This window comes from Camelina sativa, chromosome 16 (genome assembly GCF_030686135.1).
Source record: "Camelina sativa cultivar CO46 ecotype springtype chromosome 16, ASM3068613v1".
Taxonomy (NCBI): domain Eukaryota; kingdom Viridiplantae; phylum Streptophyta; class Magnoliopsida; order Brassicales; family Brassicaceae; genus Camelina; species Camelina sativa.
Window position 1 is genome coordinate 9477436 of NC_141895.1, and position 13695 is coordinate 9491130.

General features: G+C 35.7%; 2 pseudogenes; both read right to left on the reverse strand.

Moving 5' to 3' along the window:
• Positions 1–716: 716 nt before the first annotated feature.
• On the reverse strand, positions 717–1226 carry LOC147925368 (disease resistance protein ADR2 pseudogene; annotated as a pseudogene).
• A 5644-nt stretch (positions 1227–6870) lies between these two features.
• Positions 6871–8570, reverse strand: LOC147925369 (disease resistance protein ADR2-like; annotated as a pseudogene).
• Positions 8571–13695: the final 5125 nt, after the last annotated feature.

Consider the following 13695-nt stretch of genomic DNA (forward strand, 5'->3'; position numbering starts at 1 on the left):
TAATTCTTGTTTCAAAAATCGCTAATATCCACACCAATATAGCGAGAACTTGTCCATCTCTAATTTTTTATATATGTTTGAATGTTTCTCTTATGGATCAGTGGTGTCTTTGAGAACCTTAAGTGAGGAAATGGTCAAACAATGATATTTCATTTCAAAACATATGTCAGTTGGGAAACCATTGCTAATTGGCAGACTAAAGATATAAAATAATTGTCAATGTACTAATATTAGCGTAAAGACTCGCCCAAGTTCAGACAGCATAAATAAGTCTTTGTTGACCCTTAACTTGTCTTTTGAACATTTATATAGTCACCTTCATCACCTATACGGCAAAACCCAACTACAACTAGTAGTATGTAACTCATTAAGTACTCATTGACTTTGAGCTAATATATGAACTTATTTTGTTAACTTTACTTTTGAAAACAATCCAACTGTCATCAGCTTATTCATTTGTGTCATCAATAAACATGAACGGTTGAACCACGACTAATTTTCTCTAATTTAATTATTTCTTAGTAAAAACAATTTACATATCAATCCATCTAACATCTAAGTTCTCAAAAAAAAAAAAAAATAATAATAATAATAAACTAGACGAAAATCAAGCCTAGGCAAAACACCAAATTATTTACGCCTTGAAGATTAAAAAAAAAAACATAAGAAAAAATATATAACAATGATCTAACTCAAATTTTCACAACTCATGTATATCATCCCTCAGAAAATATCATAGAGAAAATAAACACGAACCAGTTGTGTTCTCCGGCTATGTTGCCCACATAGGTCAAAGCTTCGCTCCATTTTTTTCCATGCTCCTTCGTTTTTCGAGCACAAGTTTCCTCGAAAGCGATCCCAAAATCTCCGGTTTGTTTCCGCACATCAGAAGGATCAACTCCATAGAAGACAGTCATCACTATTCGACCTACCTCGTCTTTGCACTTCAAAATCTCCAATAGCTCATCCAAACACCACTTGGAAGAAGCATATTTCTTCGAGATCACTACGATCGAGATCCTCGATTCTCGAATTGCTTGTGTGAGAGCAGAGGGGATGTTATGGCTTCTTTCGATCCCATTGTCATCGAACATCGTGATACCATTGTGGTCAAACTGGTTGCGTAAATGGCTGAGAAAAGTTTTACGGACGTCTGGTCCATGGAAGCTCGTAAAGACATTGTAACTCCAAGTGCGAGGTGAAGAAGAAAAACAAGAAATAGCCATAAGAGAGGATTCGAGTGTTTGAAATTCACAGATTTAGATAGATGTGTTATGGAGTAGAAAATGGCAAACCGGTGCAAAGTAAACGAAAGGGAAAAACGAGTGAATTCATTAAACAAACATATGTAAGAGAAGAAGAAAAAGAAAGTCAATGATTCCCCACAATGTGTTTCTGGAAGTGCGCAAAAACATTGACTTGAAAATGAGAGAAGAAAGTCTTAAAAGACTTGAAAATAAAAACAAAGTTATTTACTTAATTAGGTATTGAGCTCTTTTATTCACTCCCTCTTGATTAACCAATCAAAATACAACAAATTGTCATGTCATATCATATTTATAAAATAAATCAAAATTAAGAGAAAAAGACAAAACAAGTTAAGGAAACCAATTCTTTAGATTTTTTATTAAGGAAAATATGTTGGTTTAGGTTTATAAAATAAAAAAAAAATACTTAGAGTTTAGAACTTTAGATTTTACAATTAAACTAAATCATATCTAGGTTTGGGTTTACAAAAATGTGGTTAGGGTTTAGTTTTTACAATTAAACAAATATGTCGGTTTGGGTTTACAAAAGAGTGGTTAGCGTTTAGGGTTTAGATTTTACAATTAAATGAAATTATATGTCGGTTTGGGTTTACAAAAGAGTGGTTAGAGTTTAGGGTTTAGATTTTACAATTAAACGTAATTATATGTCGGTTTGGGTTTACAAAAGAGTGGTTAGGGTTTAGATTTTAAAATTAAGCAAAATTATATGTCGGTTTAGGTTTATAAAATAGTGGGTAGGGTGTAGATTTTACAATAAAAAATTTATATTTTAATTTGGGTTTATAAAAAGAATGATTTGGGTTTAGCTGTTATAATTTAAAACTATAATATAATTTTTAGAATTAATAATTTAAAAATTAATATACATAATTGGTTTTCTTAACCAATAATTTGTTTACTTAACTAAGAGAGGGTGAATAAGAAGGGGATTTTTGTCAAATCTGCCATATTTTTTTAAAAAGTTTCCAAATGTACCATATTATTTTAAATCTTACGAAATGTGTCATATTTGGTATTATGGCATAAATTGTTGTCCACCAAAATGAAAAAAAAAGTTAAAGTTGTCCACGAAGGTTGAAGTTGTCCACCAAATGGGTTACAATTGTCCAAAAATGTTAAAGTTGGCGATAGAAGAAGTTAAAATTGTCTTAAAAAGTTAAAGTTATCCACCAAAGTGGTTAAAGTTGTCCACCAAATGTAAAAAATGTTGTCCACCAATTTAAGTTGTCCGCCAATTGTCATCGATATGACACATTTGGAAATACTTAATCAATTATGGCAGATTTGGAAGGAAAAACACTGTTCATGGCACATTAGATAGTTTTCTCAATAAGAAGGGTTCACCCCTAGGGGTGAACCCAAGAATTGTCTATTGCACAGAAACTTGTTTTAATAAAATATTTATTACAAAATTTATTTACTATATATATATATATATATATATGTATTAAGTTATTTAATAATTAAATTAAAAAATACAATTTTTAAAAACATTTTTTATATATGAATTGAAACATTCTTAAACTTTATTTTTACATGTGATTAATGGTATTTCATGTTGACATGTCGTTTTCAATGAACTTTAAGTCCATTTAATTATTGGGTTACCCTTTGATTAGAATATTTTCAGATTTTGCCATTGGTGTAACTTACACATATCTCACTCAATCATTTTGAGAAAAGTTACAATTAAAATATGTAAATGAGGGATACAATTTTGTTTTTGACAACAAAAGATCAGCTCAAAAGTGTCAATTAGATGGAATACAAATCTTTATGATTAAATAAATAATGATTAGTGCTATAAACATATGACAGGTAGTTGCATTTAAAAAAAAATTAAAGTAATAAATCCACATATGTTATTTAGTTTAGTTTTCTATTTTAATATTATATAATTAATAGTTGCGTACAATTAGACATTTGAACATATGTATATTGTTATGTTTATTTCCACATAATTATATTGTTAAACATATTTATATCTGAAAATGTTTATATGTTGACATATGACATCACCATATAGAGTGTTAATTTGAAAGAAATGTAAACTTATTTATTTGATTATTTTGAACTCTATGTTTTGTTTTTATATTTAGGGATATTTATTAGATTGATCAGTTTAAATCTCTTTATTTTTTTTTTAATTGCTAAAACATGAACACATTGTCTAAAGACTATAAATTTCCAAAATATTGTATAAAAATTTGAAAAGATATTAAAAAAATAATTGAGGACCACTCTTAAAATGATATAATGTTAATTCGTTCAAATTAAATATTTTAATTCATTTAATTATTTAAAGTTGTTAACATAACTCAAACATATTTATATATATGAATTTGTTTACATATTTATTTTTCTAAAATCAATCATTACATCATAAAAATTCAAAATTTATCAAATTAGTAGCCTTATTTCTTTTAGACATACTAGGTTTTGAACTCACGCTATGCGTGGGTTTATTTAATATAATTTGATGAAAATTATATATGATTGATGACGGTAATAAAATATTATCTTATAAAAAAATTTAAATTAGTATTGAGGAAAAAAATAAATTTCAGATACACAATTTTTTAAAATATAAAAATCAGTTGTGTCATAAAATCAATTCTGATTAAAAAAAACATGAATTTAACTCGACGTCCAGGCGAGACGAATCAAACTGATGACCTCACATATCCTAAACCATTTCTTTGACCACCAGAAAAACGAAACAATTTTATCATCATGAATTTAACTCGTTTTCATATTTAATTGATTGCTACCACCTATGTTTTCGTGTTTTTTATTCAATGTTTTCTTATTCTTCACTTTTTTCTTGTCATTTTCATTGTCAAATTTTGTGGTAATTGTCATCGTTACTTTTACCGTAAACTTTTAAAGGGTTTCGAAATACAAAATTTTGAACCTTTTAAAAATGTATTTATAACATTTTAAACTTTTAAAAGTTAAAATTTTTAATATTTTAAAACTTTTTAATAGCTAAGAAATTTTCAAAGTTTCAATATTTATAATATTTAAACTTAAAATTTTAAATATTATAATATATTTTTTGAAACTTTTTAAAGTTTTAATTTGATCAAATAAATTTTTAAATTTTTAATTTGATCAAATAAAAAATTAGATCAAACCGAATAAAATTTAAACTTGGACACTTGATAAATCAAGTTTTCCTGCTCATTCGTTGTTGGAAGCATATTAATTTTATTTATACTGATTCTGAACCATTGTCTAAAAAATTTCTAGCCGATGTGGGATATTGTACATAGTTATTTCATTTCCATAAATTTAAAACTTTCCTTTTTTAAAAAAAATTCTGGAAATTTAAAAAATGTTAATGAATGACATGTCAAATCCCGATAGGTTGTTTAAAATAATTCTTAATATAAAATTTTTTTGAAATTTTAAAAAATTTAATTAGTGAAGTGTATAATCCCTATTGGTGGTTTAAAATCCTAGGTGGGTAGCTTAAGAAGCTTATAGCTTCTACTTTTATTTAATATATAGATTATTATTCAGTCAATCAATAAAAAGATTATCAATCAATCTCAAATATAAATATATATATAAACAGAAAATCATCTCACATTTCATTTATGTTTCACTTATAAGATATATTAATAAAAATGAATATATCTATTTTCATAAAGGCAGAGTTGTAAATGAATATATAATACAAACAGCTATCGTTTTGTAGACAAGACATATTTTATATTTAAAAAACCTAAAGTAATAAACGTTTTGACAATTATAATAGATTAGATATATAGTTAGTCTAATATTAAATGTACTTATTACTTATTTTTCTTCGCACAAGATGCTGGTTATTTACCTAGTTTTTTGTAAAGGCAAAAACAATTATGAGTGCAAAAATACAATAGAGATTTACAATAAAGAGATGAGACAATCTCAATGACTTCATTAAAAATTTAAAACTTTATTTTTAAGAAAATTCCATAAACCTTTAGTTAAATCAATAACTTTTTACAAAAATACATTATAATAATATATGTTTAGGAATGTTTAAAATACTTGCAATTGGTTGGTTATGAAAACAATTGGTTGGTTATGAAAACAATATTGTTCTTCGCAAATATTTAGATTGCTATTTTTATATAGAAAGCAACAACTGTTTGTAAGAGACACAACTTTACATTCAACAGACGCAACTTTCTAAAGAAACGTTACCGTATAGTTTTTTTGTCAAAAAAATAATAAAACAATATTTTTTTAAATGAAAAGTCACGATAAAAAGACGCAACTATTCTTCGCATTTATTCATATTGCTATTATTATATAGATTACTTGGTAGATATTTTTTTATTGTCCTACATGAAGATCACCTTGGAGAAAACCAAGACGACTTTTCATATAGAGATGGCTCCGAAAAAGATGGGAGAGCTGAATGTAGAGGTTGAGACATATATGCTTCATCAGTGAGTTCACCTTAGAGAAAAGCGTTGTTGACATCAAGTTGCTTTATCGGCCAAGACTTGGTAATAGTTCACCTCTAGGACAAGAAGAATGGTGGTAGACTTGATGAGCAGGCTAAAATTTTCAGCATAGTCAACACCAAATTGTTGATCAAATCCCTTCGCAACTAGACGAGCTTTGTTCAATCATTTCAGCCAGCAGGTAGATATTTGGTTGTGAAAAACCATCGACAACCTACTATATTTTAAGACGAATGAGGAGGTACAAGATCCCAAGTGCGATTGACAGTTTGAGCGTGAAATTTGGAGGAAAACGCACTGCACCAGTGTTCATCTTTCATCCCTTGGGCAATCGTTGTTGGTTCCTTTATTTTAGACTTTGTACATGCAACAACAATAATAAGTTTTTTTGTTTCGGTTTCGTGATATTATTCTTGGACTTGAGTTTGCATTTTGTGAATATTTTGTGGTTCATAAAATATTTGTGGTTAGGATTGGACGGATACATATAGATAGTAATAATGTGAATCCCTCCAATAGAATAATTACCGTTGCATCTTCTAGAACATAAGAAATCTTATGGGCATCTGCTAGAATTTGGCGTTTCCAAAGCTCTTGGTTGGTAAATGACTTGTATAGTCATTACTTGTAGCAAACGATGCATTACTGATACAAGACTCGGTGGTAAGACTTGTATGGGGATAGATATGGCGGCTTCACAAGCTGATGGTCGAAGATGGAGATCTGACACGCTGGCGGTCGCTTCTCTCGTGTGGGATCAAATGAGGGGTGTGATGGCGGAATGAAGTGCACCACAGAATTGTGATAAGACTCTGATACAGCACAAGCTCTATGCCTTGATGACTCGCTCAAAAAGACATAAGATCAAACATTTACTATGTAAAGGAATCCACCTAACTTAGATAAACAAAAACAAAGCCTAAGCTTCAAAGCGAGAAAACTCTCTCTTTTATTTTCCAATAACCTTCTATATCTTTACAATGAAACAAATGAGCCTTTTTTATAGCTCGGTATAATCTACATTAATTACAAATATGTCTAAATTAATTACAAATCAATCACCATAATGGAGAAATCATAATCAATGGTGATAATGAGTAATAAATGGTGAATCTAGGATTTCTAGCAAGATATCTGCCTTATCAATCAATATTTCCTTGTTCGTCAGACAGTAGTTCAGGAAGTCCATCAAAAGATCTGTCTTGAAGTAGTTCAGCTGCTCGTTCAGCATATGTGATGACCGCATCAATTACCATTCTACTTTCTCGATCGTGATCAATATGTGTATGTGATATTTCTCGGCTAAGATTTTCAACCCAGGTTTAAAATCCAAGTTACATTTTGCGAGCATCAACGACACATGATACGTATATTCATAATCGAAGAAGACTGCAATGTGGAGAAATATATATATATATATATTTTTCTTTCTCATACCTTACTTTCAGTACACTCTCAATTCCTCCATCAAGACGCTTTCTCAACCTTGGCATTTCATCAATCCACTCAGAATGACTATTTCCCTGCAACGATGACCCCAAAACACACAGAGCCAATGGAAGTTTGCCACAACTTCAAACGCAAGATCCATGAACTCATCAGGTCAGGTGGAGAGGTTTGTTTAAAAGCAGAAAAACAAAAGATCATTAGAGCTTTGCTTTCTCATGGAAACCCCACATGGTATATAATATCACTGGTACCATATTGCCAATCCTTTTGTTTTCAGTGGTCACTATGACCCTACTTACTAGAGAGTCGACTATGTAAAGGTCTGGAAATGGTACTCTTTCCCATGCCTGGAGGACCAGAGATTCCAACCATCTTAACACCAACCATTTCCCTCAAATGATCTTCTAGTCCAACTATGCCATAAAAATCCTAACATGGTGGCGCATTTATTTTATCTAAAACATCTCTTGAAATCTTCTCGGTAAAATTCCATAAAGAGAACATTCCTTTGTTTTCTAGCACATACAGCTCCCTAATCAGGAAATTAGACACACCAAAGCAGATTTGACCAAAATAAACAAATAAACACACTACAAAATTTAACTACAAGAATTTATAGTTGTAATTATAATCTAATTCCAAGTCATTACAATCCATAACACACCATGGCAAAATTTATGTCAAATAAACTTAAAAGTTTCAAACTGATAACAATATCAAAGTATCAAAGTCATAAGAAAGATAAACTGTTATTAATTATTAAAGGGAATACAAAGTTACAAACCAGTTATTGAAGTCTTCTCCGGCTATGTTGCCAAGTGCCAACATAAGTCAAAGCTTCGCTCCATTTTCTCCTCTCCTCCTCTGTTTGGTTAGCACAAGTTTTATTGAAAGCCTTCCAAAAATCTCCTGTTGTTTCCGCACATCAGAAGGATCTACTTCGTAGAAGACAGTCATCACTATTTGTCCTATATCTTCTTTGCACTTCAAAATCTCCAACAGCTCATCCAAACACCAACTGGAAGAAGCATAGTTCTTCGAGAGCAATACTATTGCGATCCTCGATTCTTTAATAGCTTATGTGAGAGCTTGTGCGATAATTTGGCTTCTCGCAGATCCCGTTGTTATCCAACATTGTATTTCCATTGTAGTTAAATTGTTGGCGTAAATGACTGAGAAATTTAATACGGACGTCTGGTCCATGGAAGCTAGTGAAGACATTGTATCTCCAGTTTCGAAGTTAAGAAGAAGAAGTAGCCATGAGAGATGATCGTGAGTGGTTCAAATCATAGATTCACAAAGACTATTTAGTTAGGGTAAGAAATGGGAAAATAGTTTTAAAATCGAACAATAATAATAATTGGGTATTTTGATACGAGTTGATAGTTTCCATAAATAACTTAGAGGGCGATTTTTTGGGCGACTAGGGTTTTTCACTTTTTTCCTGCTCGTATGGAGCCGCCGGGGGCTTCTCCGGGCATAGGGGATTCGCAGGGAATCGGTGTGGTGGGGCAGGGTGTGGAGAAAGACGTTACTGATTTGTCTCTGAATGGAGAGGGCTCCTCTCCTATGCAGGGAGAGGGGTTTCAGCGGTCGCAACGTTTTGAAGTCGTTGAGGTTGATGGAAAGGAGAAGGTGGTTGTGCCAAAGGAGGTTTTTGTGGGTGCAAAACCCTTGTGGGAAGATTTCCTCATTGGAAATTTTTTGAATCAAAAAGCACCACATGTGGGCAAGATCCACATGATCGTCAACAAGATATGGCGTTTGGGTGATAAGTCTACGTTGATCGACGTTTATGCTGTCAATGAAACCACGGTGAAGTTTCGGATCCGCAATGATAGCAAGAGAAACAGGGTTTTGAATAGAGGCATGTGGAATATCATGGATATCCCTATGATTATTTCCAAGTGGTCGCCGTATGCAGCGGACTCGCAACCGGCGATGAAGTCTATTCCTTTGTGGGTTACACTGAGGAATATTCCTCCCTCTATGTTCACTTAGAAGGGTTTAGAGTATCTGTTTAGCGCAGTGGGTAAGCCAATTCGGTTTCATCCAAAAACGGAAGCTTGCGTTACTTTTACTGAAGCTCAGATGTTGGTTGAAGCTGACTTAACGAAAGTGCTTCCTCGAGAGCATGTTTGTGGAGGGGAAGAAGAAGGTGAGATTGAAACTGTCATTCAATATGGCTATCCATGGTTGCCACCGCGATGTACTAGTTGTCAGAAATGGGGACACTTGACTACAACTTGTCTCTTAGCGGCTAGTACTGATGTAGTGGAAGCTAGTGGGGAGGTTGTTTTGCCACCTACTTTACCAGCTGCTGTTTGTTCCGGGAATAGTTCGATGGTTGGGGATGGTCCTAGAGCTTCGGAGGCACAGTCAAGGTCACCTCCACCGGTTCCTACTAGAAACGTTCTGATAACTTCGGAGAAGGTTGGTTCTGGTCAGGAATGGATCACTCCTTCAAAAAATGGTCGTAGTCCGGGAAAGGGTCAGGAAGGGATCCAGCCTAGTGAGGATACCATTCTATCAAACACTTATTCGGTTCTTGGTGAGGCAGAGGGACTGGTGGAGGAGACGATGCTGGAGAAGCAGGTCTCGCCACCGGTGCCTGATTTGGTGCCTCCTACGGTCGTTGTGGCTCCTACTGGGGTGGGAGGTAAGGATGGAGGGCAGAAGCCGGTGGTTACACTTCGTCCTTCTCTACCTCGAGACTCTAAAACAGCATATAAAGCGGTATCAGTAGCTTCTAATCAATCCTCTAGAGTTTACTCATGGGGTCAGAGTAGCGAGCATTCCCAAAAACATTTTTAAATGTCAAGGTTCTTCTGGAATGTTCGGGGCTTCAACAAAACATCAAAACATTCCGTGATACAGAAGTGGTTAAGGGAGACTGATTTCCAATTTGGTTGTTTGTTAGAGACTCGAGTGCAAGAGAAAAATGCTCAACGTGTTGGTGGGAAAGTGTTTCGAGACTGTCGATGTTGACGAATTATGAGTTTAATTCCCGAGGTTGTAAGTGGGTTGTCTGGAGGAATAATGTGCGTGTGACTCCTTTCTACAAAAGTGAACAGTTGATCACTTGCTCGGTTAAGTTGGTGGATCAACCGGAAGAGTTCTTCTGTTCCTTTGTGTATGCGTTGAATACTGTGGAGCAACGTAAGGTTTTGTGGCAAGAGTTGAAGGATCATGCGGTTTCATCTATTATTTGTACTAAACCGTGGGTGCTTATGGGGAATTTAAATGAGACTCTAGATATTTCTGAACATTCTCGGGTGGAGGATCATCCAATGGTTACTCGTGGTATGCGGGATTTTCAGTCTGTGGTGGGCTGTTGTTCGATTACAGATATTGCTTCACATGGTCTGTTGTTCACTTGGTGGAATAAACAAGATCATGATCCTATCATGAAGAAGCTGGACAGGGTATTGGTGAATGATGTTTGGCTTCAGCGGTTCCCGCGAGCTTATTCGGTGTTTGAGGCAGGGGTTGCTCAGACCATTTGCGTAGTCATTTTCCGTTGCAGAGTGTAGAACCTATCCGAAAGCGTCGTCCATTTAGGTTTGTCAATGTTCTTACTACACTGGATGAGTTTAAGCCTATGGTTGACACTTACTGGAAGTCCACTCCTTCTCTGTTTTTATCGACATTAACTCTGTTTCGATTTCATAAAAAATTGAAAGGTTTGAAACCTTTGGTTCGTAGACTGGCTAAAGATCAAATACGTAATTTGGAGAGAAGAACTCAAGTAGCTTTTGAGGAGTTATGTGCAAAGCAATCGCAGAACATGACTAATCCCACTGCATTATCTATGGAGGAGGAAAACGAAACTTTTCTTCGTTGGGACCATGTTGCCTCTTTAGAGGAGAGATTCCTCAAGCAAAGGTCGAAACTGCATTGGTTGCAGGTTGGAGACAAGAACAACAAAGCTTTTCATAGGGCGGCTGCCACTAGAAAAGCGATGAATACAATCAATGAGGTTACTGGCCCAAATGGGACTGTTGTTAAGGGTGATGATATTAAGTTGGAGGCTGAGAGATACTTTAAGGAATTTTTGCAATTCATTCCAACTGATTTTGAAGGGGCTGAGGTTGCAATGCTCCAAGATTTGTTGCCATTTCGATGCGATTCGGTTGATCAAGCTCGACTTATAGCGCCTGTTACTGCTGAGGAGATCAAGAATGTGCTCTTTGCTATGCCTAATGATAAGTCTCCTGGTCCGGACGGCTATAATTTTGAGTTCTATAAGGCGACATGGGATATCCTTGGCCCAAAGTTTACTCTTGCAGTTCAATCTTTCTTTGTTCAAGGTTTTCTGCCAAAAGGGATAAATTCTACTATTTTAGCGCTTATTCCGAAGAAATTGGATGCTATGGAGATGAAGGATTATAGACCAATCTCTTGTTGCAATGTTCTATATAAGGTTATTTCAAAAATTCTTGCTAATAGGTTGAAGGTGGTGTTGTCTAGTTTCATTGCTGGGAATCAATCTGCATTTGTCAAGTATCGGTTGTTGATTGAAAATGTGTTGCTTGCTACAGAATTGGTAAAGAACTATCACAATGAGACAATCTCGGAGCGTTGTGCGATTCAGATTGATATATCGAAAGCTTTTGATTTTGTCCAATGGCATTTCCTCTTGAATGTCCTCTCGGCACTGCAGCTACCATCTGAGTTTATCCATTGGATTAGATTATTTGTCACAACCGCTTCTTTCTCTGTCCAAGTGAATGGAGAGCTTGCTGGATATTTTCATAGCTCGAGGGGGTTACGGCAAGGCTGTTCTCTGTCCCCCTATTTGTTTGTCATCTGTATGAATGTCCTGTCTAAGCTTCTTGACAACGCTGCAGGTGCAGGTCAGTTTGGTTATCACCCGAGGTGTAAGGCTCTCAATTTGACCCATCTAAGTTTTGCTGACGATTTGATGGTCCTCTCTGATGGTAAATCACGCTCCATTGAAGGTATTGTCTCAGTTTTTGATAAGTTGGCCACAATCTCAGGTCTCAAAATAAGTATGGAGAAATCAACGGTATATCTTGTCGGTATTGGAGATCAGGCACGACAACAAATCTCGCATCAGTTTGATTTTGTGGTTGGAGAGCTCCCTGTTCGATATTTAGGTTTGCCATTGGTGACTAGAAGTTTTACCTCTGCTGACTACACCCCTTTGCTTGAGCAGATCAGAAAGCGTATCGGTTCTTGGACGTCACGCTACCTCTCTTTTGCGGGTCGCTACAACCTTGTCAGCTTTGTTCAGTGGAGCATCTGCAACTTCTAGATCGGTGCTTTTCGGCTTCCCCGTGCTTGTATTCGAGAAGTGGAGCAAATTTGCTCTGCTTTCTTGTGGTCGGGTTCTGACCTTAATCCAAAAAAGGCCAAACTGCAGTGGGACAAAGTCTGTAAGCCATGTCAGGAGGGTGGGCTTGGTCTTCGTAGTTTGCGTGAGGCAAATGATGTGTGCTGCTTAAAATTGGTCTGGCGGATCCTCTCTCATGGTGGTTCCCTCTGGGTACAATGGGTTGAACGTTATTTACTGAAGGGCAGGTCGTTGTGGGTCATTCAGGACAACACCGGAACAGGCTCTTGGATATGGCGAAAGATCCTAAAATACAGAGCTGTCGCCCAACAGTTTTGTAGGGTGGAGGTGGGGAATGGTATGCAAACCTCCTTTTGGTTTGATAACTGGTCTTCTTTGGGCAGGTTGGTGGATGTAACAGGGTCTAGAGGGGTTATTGATCTGGGGATAAGTCGAACAATGTCTGTGGCAGAGGCCTGGTCGACTAGGAGGCGATGGACACCTCGCCTTCCGCATCTCCTCTCCATCATGGATGTACTACACTCGCAATTTCAAGGGAGAACAAAGCAGCCTGATCTCATTTTGTGGAAAGGAAAGAATGATAGGTTCAACACGGAGTTCTCTACGGCGGATACTTGGAATCGTATTCGTTCTACATCTGCTGAGGTTTCCTGGCACCGTGCAGTGTGGTTCTCTCATGCCACTCCCAAGTATACTTTTTGCACATGGTTAGCGGCTCATGATAAACTGGCCACGAGGGATCGAATGCTTCGATGGAACATTGGGGCTACTGGGACCTGTGTTTTATGTCAGCGAAGTGTGGAAACTAGATCACATTTGTTCTTTGCTTGTGCTTTCTCTTCTGAAGTGTGGGCTGCGACAGCAAAGGGGGTCTTTCGAACCCAGTATTCTAACGACTGGCATCAGCTTCTGACGTTTTTATCAGACCCACGTCTTGATCGCCTGGGGAAATTTTTCACACACTACACGTTTCAACTCACAGTGTACACCATTTGGAGGGAACGCAACGGACGACGACATGGTCAACATGCCAACACAACCGAACAATTGATCAAATGGATTGATCGCCAGGTGAGGGACAAGCTACTATCCATTCAGCGAATAGGGGATAGGAGATTCACCAATGGCCTTCAGGCTTGGTTCCAAACTAGACCTTGATTCTGTTTTCCTGTTAATTATGTAGTCCTCTCTAAAAACTTTC